We start from the raw sequence: 23,937 nt of genomic DNA, 5'->3' as shown, positions 1-23,937 counted from the left end.
ATATGAAGGAATAATACAGGTTAATGGCAGGACTCTTAACAGAGTTTCTCCTGCTCTTCTTCACCACAAAACCATTTGTTGAACCCACACCCTTTCGCTTTGGAGACAAAGAAGCCAACCGATGATAATGCAACAGCTGCAGCTGGCATAGAGATGGTGTCAATGGAAAGCAAAATGGTACAAGTGACTGGTTGCTTCACGAGTCTGGAATGGACTGCAGAGAGTGGTGGATAAGGCCCCATCCTTCACAGGAAGAGCCCTTGCCGGCATTGAGCAATGCGGCAGGAAAGCAGCATCCACCATGAAAGATCCCCACCATCTAGGCCATGCTCTCGTCTCACTGCTACCATCTGGCAAGAGGTTCAGGAGTCTCAGGCCAGGAACAGGTTCCGAAGAATAGCTATTTGTCTTAGAACCATCAGGCTCCTGAACCAGCGTAGATAACCACGCAACTCAGCTCTGAACTGATTCCACAACCTACAGACACAAGGACTCTGCAACTCTTGTTCTCAGTATCATTTTCTTTTTTTTAAATTATTTGAACAATCTGTCCTCTTTTGCCTATTGGTTATTTGTCAGTCTTTATTTAATTTATAATTTTTCATGAATTCTACTGTATTTCTTTATTTTCCTGCAAATGCCTGCAAGAAAATGAATCCCAAGGTGACATATATGTACTTTGATAATAAATTTAGTTTGAACTTTAAACTTTGAAATGATCATACAAATAAAATAGTGGGGATGGGTGAGTCCTGGGTTGGACGTCCTGCTCACTTGAGAAGGTGAAGTGTCTTCCATACCTCTCCTTTCCAGCTGTAGTGATCACTGCAGGACCACTGCAGGTCACTCGCATATGGCCTCTCCTACCCTACTGTGTCCATAGCAACGCCTTCATGTGGCGTCCCTGTTCTTACTGAGTTTGCTATGTCATGGTGTGACCGAGCGTCCAGCGGTATAACTGGGTGGGTAGGCTGGGCTCATCAGCCTTGGTCGGCAGCCAGCCTAGGAGAAGGACAACTCTGACTCCAAACCTGGGTGGATGGGGCTCATTAGCCTGCCAAGTAGCCTGTCTAAGTGAAGGAAAACTCCAATACTCAACCTTCAGCCTTGCGGTTACCACAGTCATCACAGTTCACTGTGCCGTTGTGGAACGTCCCCCGGCCCAAAGAGTGGAATCAGTCCGCGTGCACTGATCCTCACTAAAAACCTACACTGTGCCGGGGGGGGGGGGGGAAGAAAAGTCCTACAGTGATGGATTCCCTCCTGATCTTCGAAAGCAAAGAACCAGCCATCTTCATTATCATCACAATAAAGCACACTTAACATGGTATAATGCCTCAAGCTGCTTCATAAGATCAAGGATCAACTTTATTTGCCTTGTACATTTACATCTATTAGGAATTTGCTGTGCTGTGTCGGACAGGGCCAGACATGCAAAAAATAAACAGCTCCATTCAGCAATTACTAGTAACAAAGGACGACATAAAAATGAAGTCAGAAGTTAAAGCAGAGATAATGGAATAAAATGTGCATAAAATTTCTGCAGGTCCTTACATTGTAAACAGCATTATAAAACATAGTTTAAAGTGTTTACACTGCAGTGCAGTGATGGGGATGGTGGGGGTCAAAATAGAAATGCTGATCTGACTAACTGTCTGGGGGAAGAAACTTTTAAGATGGTGTGTAGATTTTGTTTTAATAGTGGTTTCCAGGAGGGAACTTCCGGAAAAGGCAGTTTGCTTCATGGATTGGGTCTGCAATGATTTTCTCCTGCCCTCTTCTTTGTGCTGGACACGTACAGGTTCTGCAGTGATAGTAGACTGCAGAAGAATGTATACTTGTGAAGCACCCTGGTTTCCTTGGCTGTGTAAGTCTAAGGAAGAACTCTCAAGTCCCACCAAACCCGTGAGATTGACACGGCTCATCCCACTCCAAACCCCGGTTTGTGTGGATGCTGTGTAATTTGCTACCCTGTTACACATCAGTGCCACAAAATAAAAGACAGTACACTGCATACGATTAAAGGAATTATATTTATGAATCTTAATTTAACTAAAGGATTAATGAAGAATAACAAACAGAAAAGGGACCATTCTAATTAAACAGTCAAATGTACACAAGTTGGAACTGACCTTGAACTTCTCTGTCACTCACATGCTGGACCCTCGGTCAACGTGAAAGCCCACACCACCTTCCAAACATCGCTCGCAATCCGTCTCGAACAAACGGGTCTCCCACCAGATCGCACGCTACGACCAGTTCTCCTTAGCGTCTTCTCTATTCGTCTCCCACTGAACACAAGCCCAAGACCAAACTTATTGTCCTTCACCAAGAAAACCTCCCGCTAATTGGATAGCACACATTCCGCACTATCTTTATCTTCAACAATAGCCCAAACAGGCTGAAAGCAGAACAGACTGCTCTTACAGACCTGCTAAATGAAATACCTACAGCATAACAGTAAAGATATGAGCCAGGGCATTACATTTGCAAACTAGATGGTGCAGAGCTGCCACAGGTAGTGCGTCTATCTCACAGATGTAATTCAGAGGGAGTTTGAGGAGACTTAGTTTCTACAGATGTACCATGGAGGGTGTTTGTGGTGAACTATGTGCCTGTCTGGACAGGCCCCCTGCTGACTGCTCCTGTGGCTCCTCCCACAGGCCCCTGTATAAAGGCGATCTGAGGCCTGACGCTCGGCCTCAGTCTCCAGGACATAGTATGATGGACACTCACTCCCGGTTCCTTCTTCCAGTCAATAAAAGCCGATATCTCGCCTTATGTCTCAGTGTGAGTTATTGATGGTGCATCAGTGTTCTAACGGGTTGTATCACCGTCTGATATGGAAGAGCCAATGCACAAGATTGGAAAAAGCTCCAGAGGGCTCCATCATGAGCATTAGTCTCCACATCATTGAGGACATCTTTAAGAAAGTGATATCCATCATGAAGGACTGTCACCATCCAGGACACACCTCACCTCATTATTACCATCAGTGAGGAGGTACAGGAGCCTGACTATCCACACTCAGTATTTTAGAAGAGCTTCTTATCATATGCCATCGGATTTCTGAACTGTCCATAAACAATATTCCAATATTATTGGTCTCATTGGACCGATTCTGTGCTGTACCTCAACAAATAAGTTAAATGAATGAATAAAGTTACACAGCTAAAGCAAAATAAGAAGTGGAATGAGGCAAATGGGTCTGATCTGTTGGGAGCTGCCATGAACCCAAGCCTCCTGTGGATAAGCTCCTGTGTTGTAATAAGCAATGTAAAGAGACAAGAACATACTGTTGATAGTTTAATTGTGTCTTAGAAGAGAGAAAAATTAAAACGTTTTGGCAGGTGATTCCAGATCTTCAATATAGTATTTGTCTCAATGTTTTTCAACCGAGTAAAGCTACCCAAAAGATGAAGATTAAATATCTTTAAAGATTACCTTTGTCAAATGTACATCAATACAATAATATGCATTGCTTGTATCTGGGAACCGCTGGGGGCAGGCTGCAAACATTGGCACACTTCCAGCACTATTATAGCATGCCTACAACTTCCTAATCCTAACCCTAACCCGTACATCTTCGGAGAACCCGGAGAAACGCATACAGTCACAGTGAAAACATACAACTGCCTTCAGACAGCGGTGAGAATTGAACCCCAATCTTCCACTTGTGCTGTTAAGCACTATGGTAACCGCTATGCTACCACGCTGCCCATCACAATGTGCAATGCTTGTGAGATATAATAAGCTTCCAGTGATTCTGCAAAATAAATACCTTCTCACCCTGTTTTTAATTCTTTTCTTTGAAAGGTACAGACTCCTAAGAATTCCTATATGTAGCACCAGGCTTCATGACTGAATTCACCTTGCCCAGCGATGGAACGTGTCATAGCTAAGCCAGCTCCTCTCCTGGTTTTAAGTTATACTGACTTTATTCTTTAGCACAGATGTTCAATATGAGCAAATGAGTTTCCTCCTCCTTAACTCAGAAAAACTGAGCCTAATTATCATTTTCATCTCAAATTATTACATCCAACCATTAACAACTGCAGATAAGGTAGCAGACAAGGTAGCAGATCAGAAACTTACCAAAATACAGTATTGTGCAAAAGTCTTGGGATATATATAGCTAGGGTGCCTAAGATTTCTGCACAGTCCTGTCGTAATTTTATGTATTGCACTGTATTGCTGCTACAAAAAATAACAAATTTCATGACATATGTGAGTGATGATAAACCTGGTTCTGATCTGGGTCTCTATTGTGGACTGAGAGTGGGAAGGGGGAAGGGAGACAGGAGACATGGTTGGGAAAAGAGGAAGGGAGAGGGGAGGGAGCAGGAAGCACCAGAGAAACACTCTATAATGATCAATAAACCAATTGTTTGGAATCAAGTGTCCACACCCACATCACTTCCTGCCCCGGCACTCCTTCTCTGCCACCTGTCCCACACTTCTCATGCGGCAATATCCACCCTTGCCATTCATATCATCCTTTCCTCCCACCAGATTTACAAACTCGCTCTTCGCTCCACGTTGACGAATACAGTACTGTGCAAAAGTCTTAGGCACCCAAGTTGTACCTAAGACTTTTGCACAATACTGTATGTTGTTGGCATCATATACATCAACTTAGCCACTTAAATGTCTGATTAAGAACAAAATCAAAAGAAAAATGCCATAAATATTTGGCAGGACAGGTAGCAACTATTGATTTAATGAAAGATCATTATCTTGGAATGTTAGATGTTCATCTCTCCACAGATACTGCCTGGCCTGCTGAGTATTTCCCAAGTTTTCTACTTTTCTTTCAATTTTCCATGAACTGAAGTACTTTACTTTTCTGAAAGATTAAATATGAGCTCTACTTGTCACATGTACATTGAAACATACAGTGAAGTGCATCATTTGCATCAAATCTAACCAACAAGGATTGTTTTGGGCAGCCTGCAAGCGTCACCATGCTTTCAGTGCCAACGTAGCACAGCCATAACTCACCAACCCTAACCATATGTCTTTGGAATGTGGGAAGAATTTGTTGTTTTGTGGCAGCAGTACTGTGTAATACAAAAAAAATGGCTATAAATTATATTGAAACATCGACACATACAGTGAAATGCATCATTTGAGTCAATGACCAACACTGTCCGAGGATGTACTTGGATGTAAGTATTGCCACGCTTCCAGAGACAACACAGCATGCCTATGAGTGTCTAAGCCTAACGGTATATCTTTGCAATGTGGGAGGAAACCTGAACATCTGGACGAAACAATGCTGTCACAGAGAGAACATACAAACTCCTTACAGACAGCGGCAGCACTGAACACCAATCAGTGAAAGCTTGTCAATCTGATTGGTTGCATCACTGTCTGGCGTAGAAGCGTCAATGCACAGGTTCAGATGAAACTGCAGATGGTGGTAAACTCAGCCAGCTCCATCGTTGGCACTATCTAACCCATCATCGAGGAAATCTTCAAATGGCAATGCCTCAAGAAGGCGGCATGCACCATTAAGGACCTCCACCACCCAGGACATTTCTTGTTATAGCTTATAATATTTTTATGTAATGCGCTGTACTGTTGCTGTTCAACCACAAATTTCACAACATATGCCAGAGATAATAAAACTATCTCTGACTCTGAAAGCTGGTGATGTGATGTTCTAATGACTATGTTGTCATACCATCTCCATTTAAAATATATGAGGGTTAATTTTGTAGTATTCCCATGCATGTTTGAATTTCAGTCCAATTATCATCCCAGAAGTGAAGGGGTTAATATATAAGGAGCATTTGATGGCTCTCTGCCTGTACTCACTGGAGCTTAGAAGAATGGGGAGAGGGGGTTCTCATTAAAACCTATCAAATATTGAAAGGCCTAGATAGAGTGAAGAGGATATTTCCAATAATGGGGGAGTCTCGAACTGGAGAGCACAGCCTCACAATAGACGAATGTCCCTCTAGAAATGAGATGAGGAGGAATTTCTTTAGCCAGAGGGTGGTGAATATGTGGAACTCATTGCCACAGATAGTTGCAGAGGCCAAGTCATTGGGTCATTATTTTTTATCTTTATTTTATTGAGATACAGCATGAAACAGGCCCTTCCGGCTCTTTGATTTAATCCTAGCCTATCACAAGACAATCTACAGTGACTAATTAGCCTACCAACTGGGATGTCTTTGGAATATGGGGAGGAAACGGAGCACCCGGAGGAAATCCATGTGGTCATGTGGAGAACGTATAAACTCCTTACAGGTAGTGGTGGGAATTGAACCCAGGTCACCTGTACAGTACAGCATTGTGCTAACTACTATGCTACAGTACTGCCCCATAATTAAATATTTCAAATATTTAAAACAGAGGTTGATCAATTCTTGATTAGTCAGGGCGTCAAAGGTTATGGGGAGAAGACAGAAGAAAGGGATTGAGAGGGATAATAAATCAGCCATGATGGAATGGTGGAGTAGACACACTGGGCCAAATGACCTAATTCTGTTTTGAATGTGGTCAAGATGGCATCAGCGAACAACAATTCCTTGGGCGACAACTTCCAGGTAGCAAATCTCTTCAGTTATTTCACTTTTTCTACACTTTCTGCTTGTTCCTTTTGCCTAGTTTGGTCTTAATGAAACTGTTGGAGCCCATGGCGCGCAGTTTGCAACTCGATCAAATGATCTACGCTCTGCTGGGTCAGGAGAGCTGCCTCACGGAGAGCAGAGTCGGGGACCCGAAAAGGACCGAGTGCACAAGCTGACTCATGAAGAAGACCAGAGGTAGGGTTCCGGGACATAAATGACTCCACCCCAAAGCTTTGAGGAAGACTGAAGCATCGAGGTGAATGCGGAGGGGGTTAGTGATTGCTGCCAATGGAGCCGGTCAGCAGCAGGATCACTGCGTCCAGACCTGGGTCGGCCTTCACTCTTTCTGGGTGTTCATGTGGCCACTCTCCTTGAATGACAATGAAAAGATGTTTCCAATATTCTGGGATTTATGTGATTATCAGACTGTACTTTATATTGGTCTCCTTCAGCTTTTCAGTGTTTTCTTTCTTGTGGCTGATTGGCAGGTGGGTGTTCCGTCAATTTCTTGTGTGTGGGGAGAGGGGTGCAGGTTCTGATCTACTGTCACTGTTCTTTTCTGTTAGTGAGGGGGTCAGGGATTGCTATTGTTGCTCTTTCTTTCTACGGAAGATAGGGGAGGGATTTGTTGCTATTGTCACTGTTTTTTTCTGCAGAGGAGAGAGTGCAGGATCTTGGGGTTTATGAATTTTCTTTCTTTTCTTTTCCATGCTGGGGGAAGGGATTTAATGCCTTTTCTTTCATTAACACCTATGACCTTTCCGTATTTCTTGGCTATCTTGAGAAGACAAATATCAGAGTTGTATTGTACATGCATACTTTGACAATAAAATGAACCTTTGAACCTTTTTGAATCTCTGTTCCAAAGCCATCTCTGGTCCATTTACTATATATTTAAAAAGTTCAAATTGGAATTTCATTCCTTTTGGTTTGAAGTTGAGAGTTTTGGTTCAAAGTACCATCTGCAGGTCTTCTCAAACCTAACAAAATGTCTATTCAACATCTCCTGAAAACTTAGGTAGTTTTAAAGACTAGATCTTCCTCTGTTCCATTAATAAAAAGAGACAACTTTTGACACTACCACCACCAAACTGATTGCTAATCCGTTTGGTTAAGGACTTTAAGACATAAAGATATCCAAAGAAATCACATTTCTCCAGCTATTACTAGCGAGTGAAGTATGGAAGATTTCATTAGAGATTAGTTGTTCGAGGTCAGTCTGACGGCAGTGAGGTTAAGTGACTTATATTGATATCTACCAATCCTTTCTGTGCCAGCAAATGATTCAGGACATGGGGAGTCTGGAGCATGAGAAGGGGTAAAACTTGACCTTTTTTTAATTTAGAACTGACGAGACTGAAGTTATCTAAAATCTAAAATCGCAGTTATCGTGGAGCAGAATTCGAGTGATTTTCATTTAAAACATACAGTGCTGTGACAACTGACAGTTTATTTAAGATTAAAAATGATATCCCTGTTCCCCAAAGCTTTACTCCAACCGGAACAAGTAGGATTTCCTGGTGGCCAACTATTTTAAATCCAATCCCCATCCCCATTCCGATATGCTGCTCCAAGGCCTCCTCTACTACCACAATGAGGCCACACTCAGGGTGGAGGAGGAACACCTCATAGTCCATCTAGGTAGGCTCCACCCTGATCTCTCTGATCTGGTCATTATTACCCCTTCCTTCTCCGTTTTTCCACTTCCCATTCTAGCTCCCCTCTTCTCCTCATCTGCATCTGGGGTCCCTCATCTTTCCGTTTCATCCATGGATCACTCTCAGATTCCTTCTTCTTCAGCCCTTTACCTTTCCCACCTATCACATTGCACTTCTCATTTCATCCCCTCCCCCAGTCTCACCTATCATCTGTCAGATTGTGCTCCTCTCCCTCTCCCCACCTTCTTATTCTGGCTCCTTCGCCCTTCCTTTCCAATCCTGATGAAGGGTCTCGGCCTGAAACATTGACTGTTTATTCCTCTCCGTAGATGCTGCCTGACTTGCTGATTTCCTGCAGCAATTTGTGAGTTGTTCTGGATTTCCAGCATCTGCAGAATCTCTTGTGTCAACAGGTCAGTAACTATGTACATAATTTGGTCATGTGACATTCAGGAATGGCAGTTGAAAACTTGTGCAGAAATTATTATGACGTTTAACAATGTTCCTGACTGATTAAACTTAGGTCAAAAATCTCAGTTCTGCGTTTAAGCCACCCTATAGGAGATTTTGGGTGGTGGGGTAGACATAGGTCTCCCTCTGCAATTGGATACAGCACTTGAAGGGCCGGAAGGGACTATCTGTGCTGTATCTCAATAAGCAATTTTTAGAAATGCATTTATCAACAAAGCACGTTTACTATATGACACTATATACCACCCTGAGATTCAGTTTGTTGCAGGCATTCACAGTAGAACAAGAAATACAACAGAATCAATGAAACAAAGACAGACAAGCAATTAATGTGCAAAAGAAGACAAACTGCACAAATATAAAAAAAAAAGTAGTAATATAAGTAAGTAGGTATTACTGAGAACATGAGTTGTAAAGTCCTTGAAAATGAGTCCTTATGCTGTGGAACCAGTTTGGAGTTGAGGTGAGTGTGGTTATCCACAACAATCCAGGAGCCTGGTGGTTGAGGGCAATAACTGTCCCTGAACCTGGTGATCTGGATGGTGCTTTCTTGTGTCAGTGCTCCTTGTAGCTGAGCTCAATGATGAGGAGGGCTTTTCCTGCCTTTCCCTCTATATTCTTCAATACATTCAACCATTGCCCTAGAGTTAAACCATTTCCACCACTGTCGAACCTCTCAAAGTTCAAAGTAAATTTTATTATCAAAGTGTGTGTGTGTGTGTGTGTGTGTGTGTGTGTGTGTGTGTGTGTGTGTGTGTGTGTGTGTGTGTGTGTGTGTGTGTGTGTGTGTGTGTGTGTGTGTGTGTGTGTGTGTGTATATATATATAAATTATATATCACCATATACAATCCTGAAGTTCATTTTCTTGTGGACATTCTTAACAAATCTATAAAATAATAACCATAACAGAATCAATGAATGACTGTCCAACTTGGGCGTTCAACCAGAGTGCAGAAGACAACAAACTGTGCAAGTGCAAATAAAAAATAATATTCCATTAACAGATCCCACATCACCAGGTTCAGGAACAGCAATCACCCTTCAACCATCAGCTTCCTGAGCCGGTGTGGATAACTTCAATCACCTCAACACTGATCTGATTCTGCAACCTATCGACTCACTTCCAAGGACTCTGCATCTCATGTTCTCAATATTATTTATTAATTTGTTGGTTTTTATTGTATGCATTTGCACAATTGGTCTTCTTTAGCACTTTGGTCAGTCTTTGTTTCTGTGTAGTTTTTCATTGATTCTGCTGTATTAACCGTATAACAATTACAGCATGGAAACAGGCCATCTCGGCCCTTCTACTTGATGACAAACGGTTACTCTCACCTAGTCCCACCCACCTGCACTCAGCCCAAAACCCTCCATTCCTTTCCTGTCCATATACCTTTCCAATTTTACTTTAAACAACAATACCGAACCTGCCTCTACCACTTCTACTGGAAGCTCATTCCACACAGCTACCACTCTCTGAGTAAAGAAATTTCCCCGCGTGTTACCCTTAAACTTTTGCCCCCTAACTCTCAACTCATGTCTTCTTGTTTGAATTCTCCTTTATTCTAATTTGAATAACCCAAAGAAAATGAACCTAGGGTTTCATTGGTAACACATTTGTACTTCGACAATAAATTTGCTTTGATCTTTTTTTAACTCTAATTGACTAAGCTGATAGCAAGGTTGTTCAGCACAAAAAACTGCTAGACTCTCGAGTTGGCTGGCCGACGACTAGGAACCAGAAGCAATAGAAAAGTCATTAAGTACCCACTTCCTTCCCACAAACACAACTGCCTCAGACCTGTTGGCTGTTTATTTGGCTCATCTTATGTGTGGTAACGTATAACTAAATACAGGAAGGCTAAGTTGAAAAGAACAGTGTCAAAGCAAAACTTGCAACATTAACTATTAGGATGGTATATTTCCTCTCCATTTGTATTTTTAAATATTCTTAAATATTTAAATAAATGGTATTTTTTTAGACATTTTGACAGGCTTGCTGATTTTGAAAATTTAATGTCAGGGCTTAAGATAAAGAAACATTAAGGATTCACTTTATTTGTCACATGTGCATTGAAACATTGATGCACACAGTAAAATGCATAGTTTGCATCAAAGACCAACACAGTCCGAGGGTGTGCTGGGGGCAGCTTGCTTCTATGCTTCCCGCACCAACGCAGCATGCCCACAACTAGAAAGCCTAACGTTTTTAGAATGTGGGAGGAAACCAGAGCACCCAGAGAAAACCCACATGGTCACGGTGTGTACTTACAGACAGCAGTGGAAATTGAACCCCAACTGATGATCACTGCTGCTGTAAAGCAATTGCACCAACCCCTACGCTGTACAGACAGGGTAAATTGAAAAGAAAATTGCAGAAAAAAGACTTGCAGTATGAAATATAAGTATGAATTAATATAATTAATATTACCTCCCTACCTTTTGTTTTTCTTAAGGGGAACATGAGGGGGAACTTCTTCAGTCAGAGTGTGGTGTGAGTGTGGAACGAGCTGCCAGCAGAGGTGGTGGATGAGGATTCAATTTCAACATTTAAGAGAAGGCTGGATAAATACACAGACGGGAGGGGTATGAAGGGCTATGGTCCAGATGCAGGTCGATAGGACTATGGAGAATAATAGTTTAGCATTGATTAGATGGTCTGAAGAACCTCTTTCTGTGCTGTAGAGCTCTATGATTCTATGATTTATAATATTCTTATCTAAATTGGTATATTTGGAAATTTTGACAGGCTAGGGGTGGTTTTGAAAACAGATAATAGTATATTTTCTACTGTAGGTTATACCAAACAGCAGTAAGATGTTTATCTCATTCCTCAGGATCAGTGCTGTGAAAATATTAAAATTACAGTCATCAAAGACCCTGCTCATAGCAGTTTTAATCTGGTTCAGGGGTTCCCAACCTTCTTTATGCCATGGACCCCTACCATTAACCGAGGGGTCTCTGGACTCCAGGTTGGGAACCCCTGCTCTACTTTCAGATGTAAGTAAACAGCAGCTTCATCATCATGGATGAAAAGCCCAGTGTGGACACTACCTGTCCCGTGTACTGCCTCTTCCAGAAGCTTCCTCCCGGAAACCGCCATAGGGCCATTAAAACAAAACCTTCACACCATCATAAAAGTGTCTTCCCTCAGGGAGTTAACATGATTAACCATTCTAGTTAGAATTCCCCCCCCCCCCCCATCACTGCACTGCAAGCATTTTAAACCACTCTTTATAACTGTTTACACTATAAATACATGTTGGTATTTATTTCTTTATGCACATTTTATTCTATATCCATCCTTTAACCTAACTTTATTATTTTTAAAATTTTTGATTATACATAATTCTTTATATTTTATATATTTTTTATTCTTTATAATTGTTGAATGCTGCTTTTTGCTGTATGTCACACCCTGACTGACACACCACAGCAAATTCCTAATATATATGGTGAATAAAGCTGACCCTTGACCCTCAAAAGAACTTAAGAAATAGCAGGAGTCGGCCATCTGGCCCGTTGAGCCTGCTCCGCCATTCAATAAGATCATGGCTGATCTGGCCATGGACTCACCTCCACCTACCTGCTTTTTCCCCATAACTCTTAATTCCCCTACTATGCAAAAATCTATCCAACTTTGTCTTAAATATATTGACAGAGGTATCCTCTGCTGCTCCATTGGGCAGAGAATTCCAAATGCACCACTCTCTGGGAAATGTAATTCCTCCTTATCTTCATCCTAAATATACTGAACCTTGAGGCTTTGTGCCCTAGTTTTAATCTCACCTACCAGTGGAAACAACTTTCCTGCCTCTATCTTATCTATCCCTTCCATTATTTTATATGTTTCTATAAGATCTCTTCTCATTCTTCTGAATTCCAGTGAGAACAGTCCCAAGCAACTCAATCTCTCCTCATGGTCTAATCCCCTCATCACAGGAATCAACTTGGTGAACCTTCTCTGCACCATCTCCAAAGTCAATATATCCTTCCTCAAGTAAGGAGACATTGCCTCATCAGCACCCTGTAAAGTTGCAGCATACCTCCCTGCTCTTAAATTCAATCATCCAGCAAAGAAGGCCAACATCCCATTTGCCTCCTTGATAGCCTGCTGCACCTGCAAACTAACCAACTAACCAATTAAGCCAATTGATTAGGAGATAAAACTTTTAAACGGTTGTTGTTCAAAATGGTGACATTTACCAAAGAGGTGAGAGGGGTGACCTCATTTAAACCTTTTGATTGTTGTAAGGCCCAATAGAGTGGATGTGGAGAGGAAGTTTCTTATAGAGGGGGAGTCTAGAACCAGAGGACACAACATCAGAATAGAGGGACGGCCCTTTAGAATTGAGATGAGGAAATTCTTTAGCCAGAGTGGTGAATCTGTGGAATTCATTTCCACAGGCAGTTGTGGAGGCCAAATCAATAGGTATATTTAAGGCAGAGCTTGATCAGGCCATGAAGGGTTATGGGGAAAAGGCAGGAGACTGGGGCTGAGGTGGAAAATGAATTAGCCATGATGAAATGGCAGAGCAGACTCAATGGGACAAATGGCCAAATTCTGCTCCTATATCTTATTGCCTTCTGGACATTGGTCAACTATTTCAGCCAACAGTGTAGTACTCCCCCACCCTTGATGCTATCAATGTTGGAGGATAGGTGACTCATTTGCAGCACCAGTGTACTGGGATGGGGTGACTGAGTGCCTCAGTTTAACTGCCCTTTTTCAAACCCAGTTTGTTCATCGGTCTACTGGGTCGACAGCCCTTTGATTTGTTAAAGAGACAACAGATGCTGCAATCTAGAGCTAAAAGTCAACCTGCTGGAGGAGCTCAGCAAGTCGAGTGGTGCCTGTGAATAACGTTGATCCTTGATCTTTAAAAAGGCAGTTTTAATGTAGAACACAGAATAGTACAGCACAGAAACAGGCCCCTTGGCCCACAATGTTGCACTGAACTAACTAAAAAGTAAACCAAATTCCCCCAAAAACTAATTTCTTTCTCCTTCCTTTCCAGTCTTGATGAATGGTCTTGGTCTGAAACGTTGACTGTTTGTTTCCATCCATAGATGCTGCCTGACCTGCTGAGTTCCTCCAAGCACATTGTGTGTATTGCTCTAGATTTCCAGCATCTGCAGTACCTCTTGTGTCTTGTGCTCTCAAAAACTAATCCCTCCTACCTACACAATGTCTATATCCCTCCATCTTCCTCATATTCATGTGCCTATATAAATGTCTCTTAAAAGTCTCTTATGTATTTGCCTCTACAATACATTAGAACAAATAAATTAAATTTTGAAAGGATCTGCCTCAAAACCAATGCCATCTATTCTCAGCAATCTTTAGGTGCCTTTGTGTTTCAAAAGAGATGGTCTCTAACACAATGGCAATGAGCAGAGGTGAAGTCACGAATCGACTCTCCACTCTTTAATGCAGGAACACTGCATTGGGGATGTCCTCACTTACTGTTTGAATGCGAGGCAATCTCAGCATACAAATGAGTGTGCCATTATCCAAACAAGAGAAATCACAGGGCACTGCAGCTTTTCATTCTGCACAGTGGCCTTCAAATTACACGACTACCACCCATCAACATTTTACTTAAGATCTCATTCGGATTTTGCCTCCTCCTTTTGTGAAGAGGGAGGAATCAAGTGCATTCATTGGCTAATAAGGTGCCAGTATTCTGAGTTAGTGGCAAGGAACAAAAAGGGGTCAGTGGAAGAGACACTAAAGTACATTCAGATGACCAGACAGATTATGAGGGCCAAACCAACTATTCTAGCTCACTGGTCTTGTAACAGACTTCTAATTTCAAGATTCGAGATTGTTTATTGTCATTCTTCAGTACGTGAGGGTAATGGAGAATTAAATGTTTGTTACTCCAGATCCAATAAAGCATAGGATCACGATAAGCATTTCAAAACAAGAAACAGGCCATCCCGACACATTTCAAATCATAGTCAGGGACTTCAACTAAGCTTGTTTGAAGAAAACTCTGTCCAATTGCCATCAACATATTACCTGTAATACCAGAGGTTGCAACACACTAGACCACTGTTATAAGGAATGTCTACCATTTCATGCCCAGATCACATTTCAGGAAATGTGACCACTTGGCTGTCCTCTTCCTACCCACACACAGGCAGAGGCTAAAGACCAAGGCTCCAGAGATAAAGGCAACAAAGAGCTGGCCAAGGGAGGCGGAGGAGTAGCCACGGGTTCGCTTGAGTCGGCGGACTGGACCGTATTCAAGGAGTCATCTCTGGATCTTAATGAATACACCATGGTTGTTATGGACATTATTAAAACAGTTGTAGACGACTGTGTCCTCACAAAATCATTCAGCCTTCCCCAACCAGAAGCCCTGGATGAACCAAGAGATCTGCATCTGCTGAAGGCCAAATGAGAGGCATTCAAGTCTAGTGACCCAGAAAGTAGCACAGGCAACAACAGAGGGCTTTCCATCCAGATCATCTCAATGCCTTTCATGCTCACTTTGACCATCAAAACCCATAGGAACCACCATGAACTCCTGCAAGCCCCGATGATTCTGTGATTTCAATCTCAGAGGTCGACATGCAAGCAGCCTTCAGGAGGGTGAACCATGGAAAGCATCTGGCTCAGAGGGGTATCTGGCCAACTACTAAATACCTGTGCTGATCAACTGGCTGGAGTGTTCACCTCTTGCTTCAGCACCCACCTGCTTCACACAAGCTTCAGATATACTGGTGCCTAAGAAGGACATGGTAAACTGCCTCAGTGATATCTTTCAGTCGCACTTTCATCCACACCGATGAAGGGTTTTGAGAGGTTGGTGATGAAACATATGAACTCCTGCCAGAGAAGTGATTTGGATTTTCTCCAATTTGCCCACCAGAGCAACAGATCCACAGAAATGCGATTTCATTGGCTCTTCACTCAACCCTGGAACATCAGGACAACAAAGATGCATACATCAGGATGTCCTTCATTCACAACAACTCAACATTCAATACCATCACTCCCTTAAAACTATTTAATGAGCTCCAGCATTTTGGCATCCATACATCCTTATGCAATTAAAGCTTCAATTTCCTTACTTGCAGACCCCAGTGATTTTGGATTGGCAACAACATCTTCTCCACAATCTCCATCAGCATAGGTACACCACAAGGCTGTGTGCTTAGCCCCCTGCTCTACTTGCTTTATATGTAAGACTACGTAGCTAAGCCCAGCTCGATTTCCATAATTAAGTTCGCTGACGACACCATTGTATAAATATAATTGCAAAGAAAGTACAGCAGTGCCTCTAGTTCCTCAGGAGTCTGCGGGGATTCAGCATGTCATCAAAACCCTTGGAAAACTTCTAGAGATCTGTGGTGGAAAATGTGCCGACTGGTATAGGAACACCAATGCCTTTGAGTGGAAAATCCTATGAAAGGTCACGAATTCGGCCCAGTACGTCACAGGTAAAACCTTCCAACCATTGAGCACATCTAAATGAAATGTTGCCATGTTGCCATAGAAAAGCTGCATCCATCAAAGATCCTTGCCCCCCACCCCCCTCCCCCAGGCCATGCCATGCTCTTCTCTTACTGCTGCCATTAGCTATAAAGTACAGGAGCCTCAGGACTCTCACCGCCAGGTTCAAGAACAGATACTAACCCCTCAACACAGTCATTTCAGCAAGACCAAGGAACTCATTATCAACTTCAGGAGGAGGAAACTGGAGGTCCACGAACTAGTGCTTATCAGAGGATCAGAAGTAGAGAGGGTTAGCAACTTTATACTCCTTGGTGTTATTATTTCAGTGTACCTGTCCTGGGCCAAGCATGCAAGTGCCATTACAAAGAAAGAACAGCAACGCCTCTACTTCCTGAGGAGTTTGCGAAGATTCTGCATAATGTCCGAAGCTCGTTCCACACTCCCAGCACCTTCTGAGTGAAGAAGTTCTCCCTCATGTTAACCGTAAATATTTTGCCTTTCACCCTTAACCCATTACCTCTAGCTCTAGACTCACCAACCTCAGTGGAAAAAGCCTGTTTGCATTTACCCTATCGACACCCCTCTTAATTTTGTATACCTCTATCAAATCTCCCCTCATTCTCCTTCACTCCAAGGATAAAAGTCCTAACCTATTTAACCTTTCCCTATAATTCAAGTCCTGGCAACATCAAGAGTTCTAGGACCACAGGGCAGTCTCGGAATAGAAGGACATTTGTTTAGAACAGAGATAAGGAGGAATTTCTTTAGCCAGAGGGTGGTGAATCTGTGGAAGTCATTGCCATGGATGGCTGTGGAGGTCAAGTTATTGGGTATATTTAAAGCGGAGGCCAATCATCATCATCATCATGATGTGCTGTGATGTATGATATGGGTGATCATGATGTCCATCACCATAACAGTTTTGAGCAAATATTTCTACAGAAGTGGTTTGCCATTGTCTTCTTCTGGGCAGTGTCTGACCCCACGGGTGATCAGTTGTTCATACAGCCATCCCCCACCTGCTGAGGGGGACTAAGCAGGTGCTACACCTTGCCCAAGGGTGACCTGCAGGCTAGTGGAGGGAAGAAGCACCATACTCCTCCTTTTGTAGAGACATATCTCCACCCTGCCACCCAAGAGGTTAATAGGTTCTTGATTAGTAAGGGCATCACAGGCTACGGGGTGAAGACAGGAGAATGGGGTTGAAAGGGATAATAACCCAGCCATGATGAAATGGTGGAGCGGACTCTTTAGGTTGAATGACCCAATTCTGCGCCTCTGTCTTATAGTCTTGTGGTTTCATCTCTTCTTCTGCGTTCTCTTTTGGAACATGGTTAAAGTGTAATGACATCAGCGAATACTGTTACGAATGATGAACAACACTGGTGGGCAGAAGGGTACAGAATCGCCAATGACCCCCCCACCCTTATGGAGAATCGCAAATCGCTACTATTCCAATGCTGTTATCAAGGGAGATGAGAGAGACACAGGAAAGCTGCCAAGACAGTTGTTATTGATAAACAGCTCATGTCAGTTAATGGGAGAGAGACAACTCAGAGATACACAAAGTGGAATGTCTCCAGCTAACAAAAGAGAACAGAACCATTGATTACTGCTATTGTCTTTTGGAGAAGGTTTGTGTACTAGGTACTGTTCTATTCATTGAAACCCCTCAGGGGGCAACCAGAGTGGGCTGGTTTGATGGGTTGCATCATCTCAACCTGATTGACACCTGAGACCCCGTGAGTGGGGATAAAAGTGAGGTCTGGGGAACACCCCTCAGACGCACCAGGAGAGACGCTACGAGACTGGTGGAGGCTTGTGTGTGTGTCCACCCTTGCCTGGGTGACGAGTCCACCACGGAAGAACGGTCTAACTAAAGGACGGAGGGGTCATAAGTGAATGGCCACAACAACACATCGACAGATCAAGATCATAAAGGAAGGTTTGCACGACAATAGCTGTTACTTCTCTCTCTCTCTCTCTCTCTCTCTCTCCAACAATTGAAACACCACGACCAACAACTACTGCAGCCTGCATGAACTGAACTGAACTTTATATTTCCATCTGACAATTCATTATCCCCTAGACAACGATAGAGCTTATTTCTTATTGATTATTATTATACCCGCACTTTTAGGTTTAGTATTGATGACGTATATTATCTGTATATTTTCATTGATATTATTTTTGTGTATTTTTACTAATAAATATTGTTGAAAATAGTATCACCAGACTCCAACAGACACTCCTATCTTTGCTGGTAAGACACCCAGTTACAGGGTTTGTAACAATAGCAAAAGTCTCGACTGGAGTAGATATAATAAAAAGAAAAATGAAAACAAATCTGAAACGTCTGTGAAAGAGAAAAAAAATCTCTATTTTCTCCCAAAACACATTCCAGGAAAAGCTGCAATTTACTGATACTCTTCCAAATTAGTCATCGGCATCTGCCCCTTACAATTTGTCTTCTCCATAACAGGCATGCCAAAAGTAGACTGGGTGACCACTACTCTGGGTGTCTGTGTTCGATCTGAGTTTGAGCATCATGCTAGCCTAATGTTAGCGTAGCACCGTTACAGTGCCAGAGACCAGGGCTCAATTCCCGACGCTATCTGTAAGGGGTTTGTACATTCTGATGTGGGTCTCCATTGTGGACTGAGAGTGGGAAGGGGGCAGGGAGAGGGGAACCATGGTTGGGAAAAGGGGAAGTGAGAGGGGAGGGAGTGGGAAGCACCAGACAGACATTCTGTAATGATCAATAAACCAATTGTTAGGAGTCAGATGACCTTGCCTGTGTCTCAGGCCTATGTGTTGTTTTGCCTTTGGATGCTCCGGCATCCTAGTAGGTTAATTGGACACGTTTGTGTAAATAGGCAGCATAGACCCATTGGGGCCAGAAGAGCTCGCTACTGTACTATATCTCTAAATTAAAAATTAAAATTAGATCAAATGTTTTTGGTTCCGATTTACTTGAATTCTGCAACCTCAAGTTCCGTCTTCAGCTCCCTACACGCTTGCAGAAGTTCAATGTATGTTTAAAGAATGTCATCTCACTTTCTCTAAATTAACGCCTACTGGACTGACGGAGTTCAACTATTTCTGAAAGTCAACAATTCCAGCATTTGTCTCACTGCCAGTAACCACAAATGTTTCCCATCTGCTGCTAACTCCAAATACTTATTCTTCTATTTACAATCGCCTCTAGACCCAAATTCACTTTCTCTAAATGCATTTACTGTACTACCCTCTTGCATCACAACACACACAAAGTGCCAGGGGTATCCAGCAAGTCAGGCAGCATCTGTGGAAGCAGTCGACATTTGTCAGGCCGTGACCCTTTATCAGGACTAGAAGCAGAGGGGGAAGAAGCCAGAACAAGTAGGGTGGGGAGAGAGCAAGGAGTACAGCTGGCAGGTGATAGGTGAGATCAGGTGGGTGGATGGGGGGTTGGAATGAAGTGAGAAGCTGGGAGGTGATAGATAGAAGAGGTAAAGGGCTGAAGAGCCATCTTTCATCTCTGTGTTTGGTGTTTAATATCTCAATGTCTTGAGTTTCCTTTCCACTTTAAAACTTGTTTAAGCACTTCTTCCAGCTCTGATGAGTTCGTTAACCAGAAAAATGAACTGCTCTTTGTATCTCACCAAAGACTCCAGCAAATTTGTACCATGGACAACATTGTGACTATCACTGCACAGGATCAAAGGAGCCTGCAGAAGGATGTCAACTCCGTCAAGGGCACAACCCTCCCCAACTTCAATGACACCCTCAAGAGGCGATTCCTCAAGAATGTGACCTCATTCACCAAGGATCTTCACCATCCAAAACATGTCTACCTCCCTTTACCATCATCAGGGAGGAGGTACAGGAGCCTGAAGATGTACACTCAATGTTTTAGGAACAGCTTCTTCCCCTCAGCCATCAGATCTTTGATTAGTCCATGGACACCTCACCTCACCATTCCTCTTTTGCACTATTTAATTATTTTTGTAACTCAGGCTAATTTTTACTCTTGCACTGTACTGCTGCTGCCAATCAAAAATAAAAATTCACAGCATATGTCAGTAATTGTTTCCCAACTGAGAGATACAGGGCGGTAACATGCCGTACCAGCCCAATAAGTCTGCACTGCCCAGTTACACCAATGTGACCAACTAACCGACTAACCTGTATCATTGAAGCCAGATATTTTCCACCTGCATTATATTTTGTTTTGCACATTTATTACGTAGATTATGGTAGTTAGTCACGTGGGTTGCGGCGCAGTCTAGTTACGACCTAGTTTCTTAATAAAAGATGTAAAGTATTCTTTGACTCTGGAACTTTGTTGTTATTGGACTAGAGAGCGTGCATCATATAGGATCAACCCATTACACATGCTTAGTCCCTAAGCAGTGTTGCATCGTTCGAGCTGCAGCTATGTGCAGAAGGAAACTAAGAAGATCATTAGGAAGGAAAAAATGAATTATGAAAGGAAGCTGGCGACTAACATCAAAGAAGATACTAAAAGCTTTTTTACATATATAAAGGGTAAAAGAGAGTCGAGGGTAGATATAGGACCAATACAAAATGATGCTGGAGATATTGTAATGAGAGTCGCAGAGATGGCAGAGAACTGAATGCGTATTTTGCATCAGCCTTCACAATGGAAGACGTCTGCAGTATTCAAGAGTGTCAGGGAAGTGAAGTACTGTATGTGCAGTGAAAATTACAACTGAGAAGGTGCTCAGGAAGCTTAATGGTCTGAGGGTGGATAAATCTCCTGGACCTGATGAAATGCACCCTCGGGTTATGAAGGAAATAGCTGGAAAGATTTGGAAGCATTAACGGTGATCTTTCAAGAATCGATAGATTCTGGCATTGTACCAGATGACTGGAAAATTGCAAATGTTGGAAGTTGTTGGAATCAATTGTTAGTGATGAGATTACGGTGTACCTGGAGGCACACGACAAGATAGGCCAAAGCCAGCATGGTTTTGCAATTCTTTGAAGAAATTACAGAGTAGACAAAGGAGATGCAGTAGACGTTGTGTACTTGGATTTTCAGAAGGCCTTTGACAAGGTGCCGCACATGAGACTGCTTAGCAAGGTAAGAGCCCATGGAATTACAGGGAAGTTACTAGCGTGGGTGGAGCATTGGCTGGTCGGCAGAAAACAGAGAGTGGGAATAAAGGAATCCTATTCTGGCTGGCTGCCGGTTACCGGTGGAGTTCCACAGGGGTTGGTTTTGGGACCGCTGCTTTTTACGATGCATGTCAATGATTTGGACTATGGTATTAATGGATTTGTGGCTAAATTTGCCGATGATACAAAGATAGGTGGAGGAGTGGATAGTGTTGAGGAAACAGAGCCTGCAGAGAGACCTAGATAGTGTAGGGGAATGGGCAAAGAAGTGGCAAATGAAATACAATGTTGGAAAGTGTATGGTCATGCAATTTGGTGTAAGAAATAAATGGGCAGACTATTATTTAGATGGGGAGAGAATTCAAAATGCAGAGATACAAAGGGACTTGGGAGTCCTTGTGCAAGATACCCTAAAGGTTAACCTCCAGGTTGAACCGGTTGTGAAGAAGGCAAATGCAATGTTTGCATTCATTTCTAAAAGTGTAGACTATAAGAGCAGGGGTGTGATGTTAAGGTTCTATAAGACCACACTTGGAGTATTTTGTGCAGTTTTGGGCTCCTTATTTTAGAAAGGATATACTGACATTAGAGAGGGTTCAGAGAAGATTCACAAGAATGATTCCAGGAATGAAAGGGTAACCGTATGAGGAACGTCTGGCAGCTCTTGGGCTGTATTCCCTGGAGTTCAGGAGAATGAGGGGGATCTCTTAGAAACATTCCAAATGTTAAAAGGCCTGAACAGATTAGATATAGCAAAGTTATTTCCCATGGTAGGTGATTCTAGGACAAGAGAGCACGACTTCAGGATTGAAGGATGTCCATTTAGAACTGATATGCGGAGAAACTACTTTAGTCAGAGGGTGGTAAATCTGTGGAATTTATTGCCATGAGCGGCCGTGGAGGCCAAGTCACTGGGTGTATTTAAGGCAGAGATAGATAGGTTCTTGATTAGCCAGGGCATCAAAGGGTATGGGGAGAAGGCAGGGGAGTGGGAATGACTGGAAGAATTGGATCAGCCCATGAATGAATGGCAGAGCAAACTCTATGGGCCAAATGGCCTACTTCTGCTCCTCTATCTTATGGTCTTATGATCTTATGTATGTCTTTGGACTCTGGGAGGATACCAGAAGTTGATTGAAAACCAGACAATGCTGATTAACATTCATTTTGGGTGTCTGGAGTCTGGGTGCGAATAAGAAGGTGTGTGAAAATTATATGTAATTCAAAGGAAGCATTGTAGATACATTGTGACGATAGAATTGTCCTGCAGTTACCTTTGATCTTTAGCATCTAAAATGTCATGTAATATTGGTTCAAGCAGGAATCCTCCTCCAAGAGGGTCTCATTTTGTTGAATTTCCGTATCAACTAGCTTCAGTGTCTCTCCAGTGACTTTCTTCATGTTACCCTACTATGCCGATAATAAACCTGATCCTGAGCGCTAAAGTCAAGACTGAGAAGATTGCATCCACTCAGCCAGAAGTACTGAACAGGTGATTCTCGTCAGCTTCCTCCTGACGTTCTCACCATCGCAGAAGCCAGTCTCCCATCAGGTCCGTTCACTCCCTGTGATGACAAGGAACAGCTGTGGACACTGGGAATGGGAAAGACTTAGGGACCAGACCGCATTCCAGTTGTGGTACTAACATCCTGCATTCCTAAACTAACTGCACCTCAAGCCAAGTTGCACCAGCACATGCACAACATAGGCCTCTATTCAGTAACTTGGAAAATTGGCCAGATATATTGAGCTCACAAAAAGCAGCACAAATCCAATGTCGAGTAACACACATGAAATGCTGGACGAGTACAGCAGGTCAGGCAGCTTTGAGGGAAATGTATAAACAAGTCACATTTTGGGCTGAGATCCTTCATCCAGACTGGAAAATCCAATCTAGCACATTACTCTCCAATCAGTGTACTCTCAACAAAGCTTTCATCAACGATAAACTGTAACTCTTTCTAGTGCTTCAAATCACAAACGTAAGAGATTCTACAGATGTTGGAAATCCAGACCAACAGGCACAAAATGCAGGAAAGGCAGCATCGATGGAGAGGACTAAATTGTCTACATTTCAGGCCAAGACCCTTCATGAAGACTGGAAAGGAAGGGGGAAAAGCCAGAATAAGAAGGTGAGGGGAGGAGAAGGAGTACAAGCTGGAAGGTGATAGGTGATAGGTGGTAAGTGGATGCGGGAGGGGGATGAAGAGAGAAGCTGGAGGATGATTGGTGGGAGAGGTAAAGGGCTGAATGGGTGATTTTGCTTTTCCTCACCTGGCTATCACTTCTCTGTAGTTCCCCTCTATTGTGTATTTAATATTACAAAGATCAAAAGTTTGAAGTAAATGTACTATTAAAGTACATATATGTCACCATATATAACCCAGAGATTCATTTTCTTGTGGGCATACTCAGTAAATCCATAATATAATCAATTAAAGATTGCACCACTTTGGGCACTCAAATCGTGTGCAAAAGGCAGCAAACCGTTCAAATACAAAAAGGAATAATAATAAAAAATAAATAAGCAATTAATATGGAGAACATGAGATGAAGAGTCCTTGAAAGTGAGTCCACAGGTTGTGGTAACATTTCAATCACAGGGCAAGTGAAGTTGAGTGAAGCTTGGCTCAA

General features: G+C 42.7%; 1 protein-coding gene across 1 annotated transcript in view; it reads right to left on the bottom strand.

Moving 5' to 3' along the window:
- Nucleotides 1–23,937, bottom strand: part of LOC132402003 (transcriptional activator GLI3-like) — a 760,747-nt gene that overhangs the window by 690,956 nt on the left and 45,854 nt on the right. The window lies entirely within an intron of this gene.

The sequence above is a fragment of the Hypanus sabinus genome, chromosome 1, assembly GCF_030144855.1.
Source record: "Hypanus sabinus isolate sHypSab1 chromosome 1, sHypSab1.hap1, whole genome shotgun sequence".
Taxonomy (NCBI): Eukaryota; Metazoa; Chordata; class Chondrichthyes; order Myliobatiformes; family Dasyatidae; genus Hypanus; species Hypanus sabinus.
This window is presented reverse-complemented; position numbering and strand designations above follow the sequence as displayed.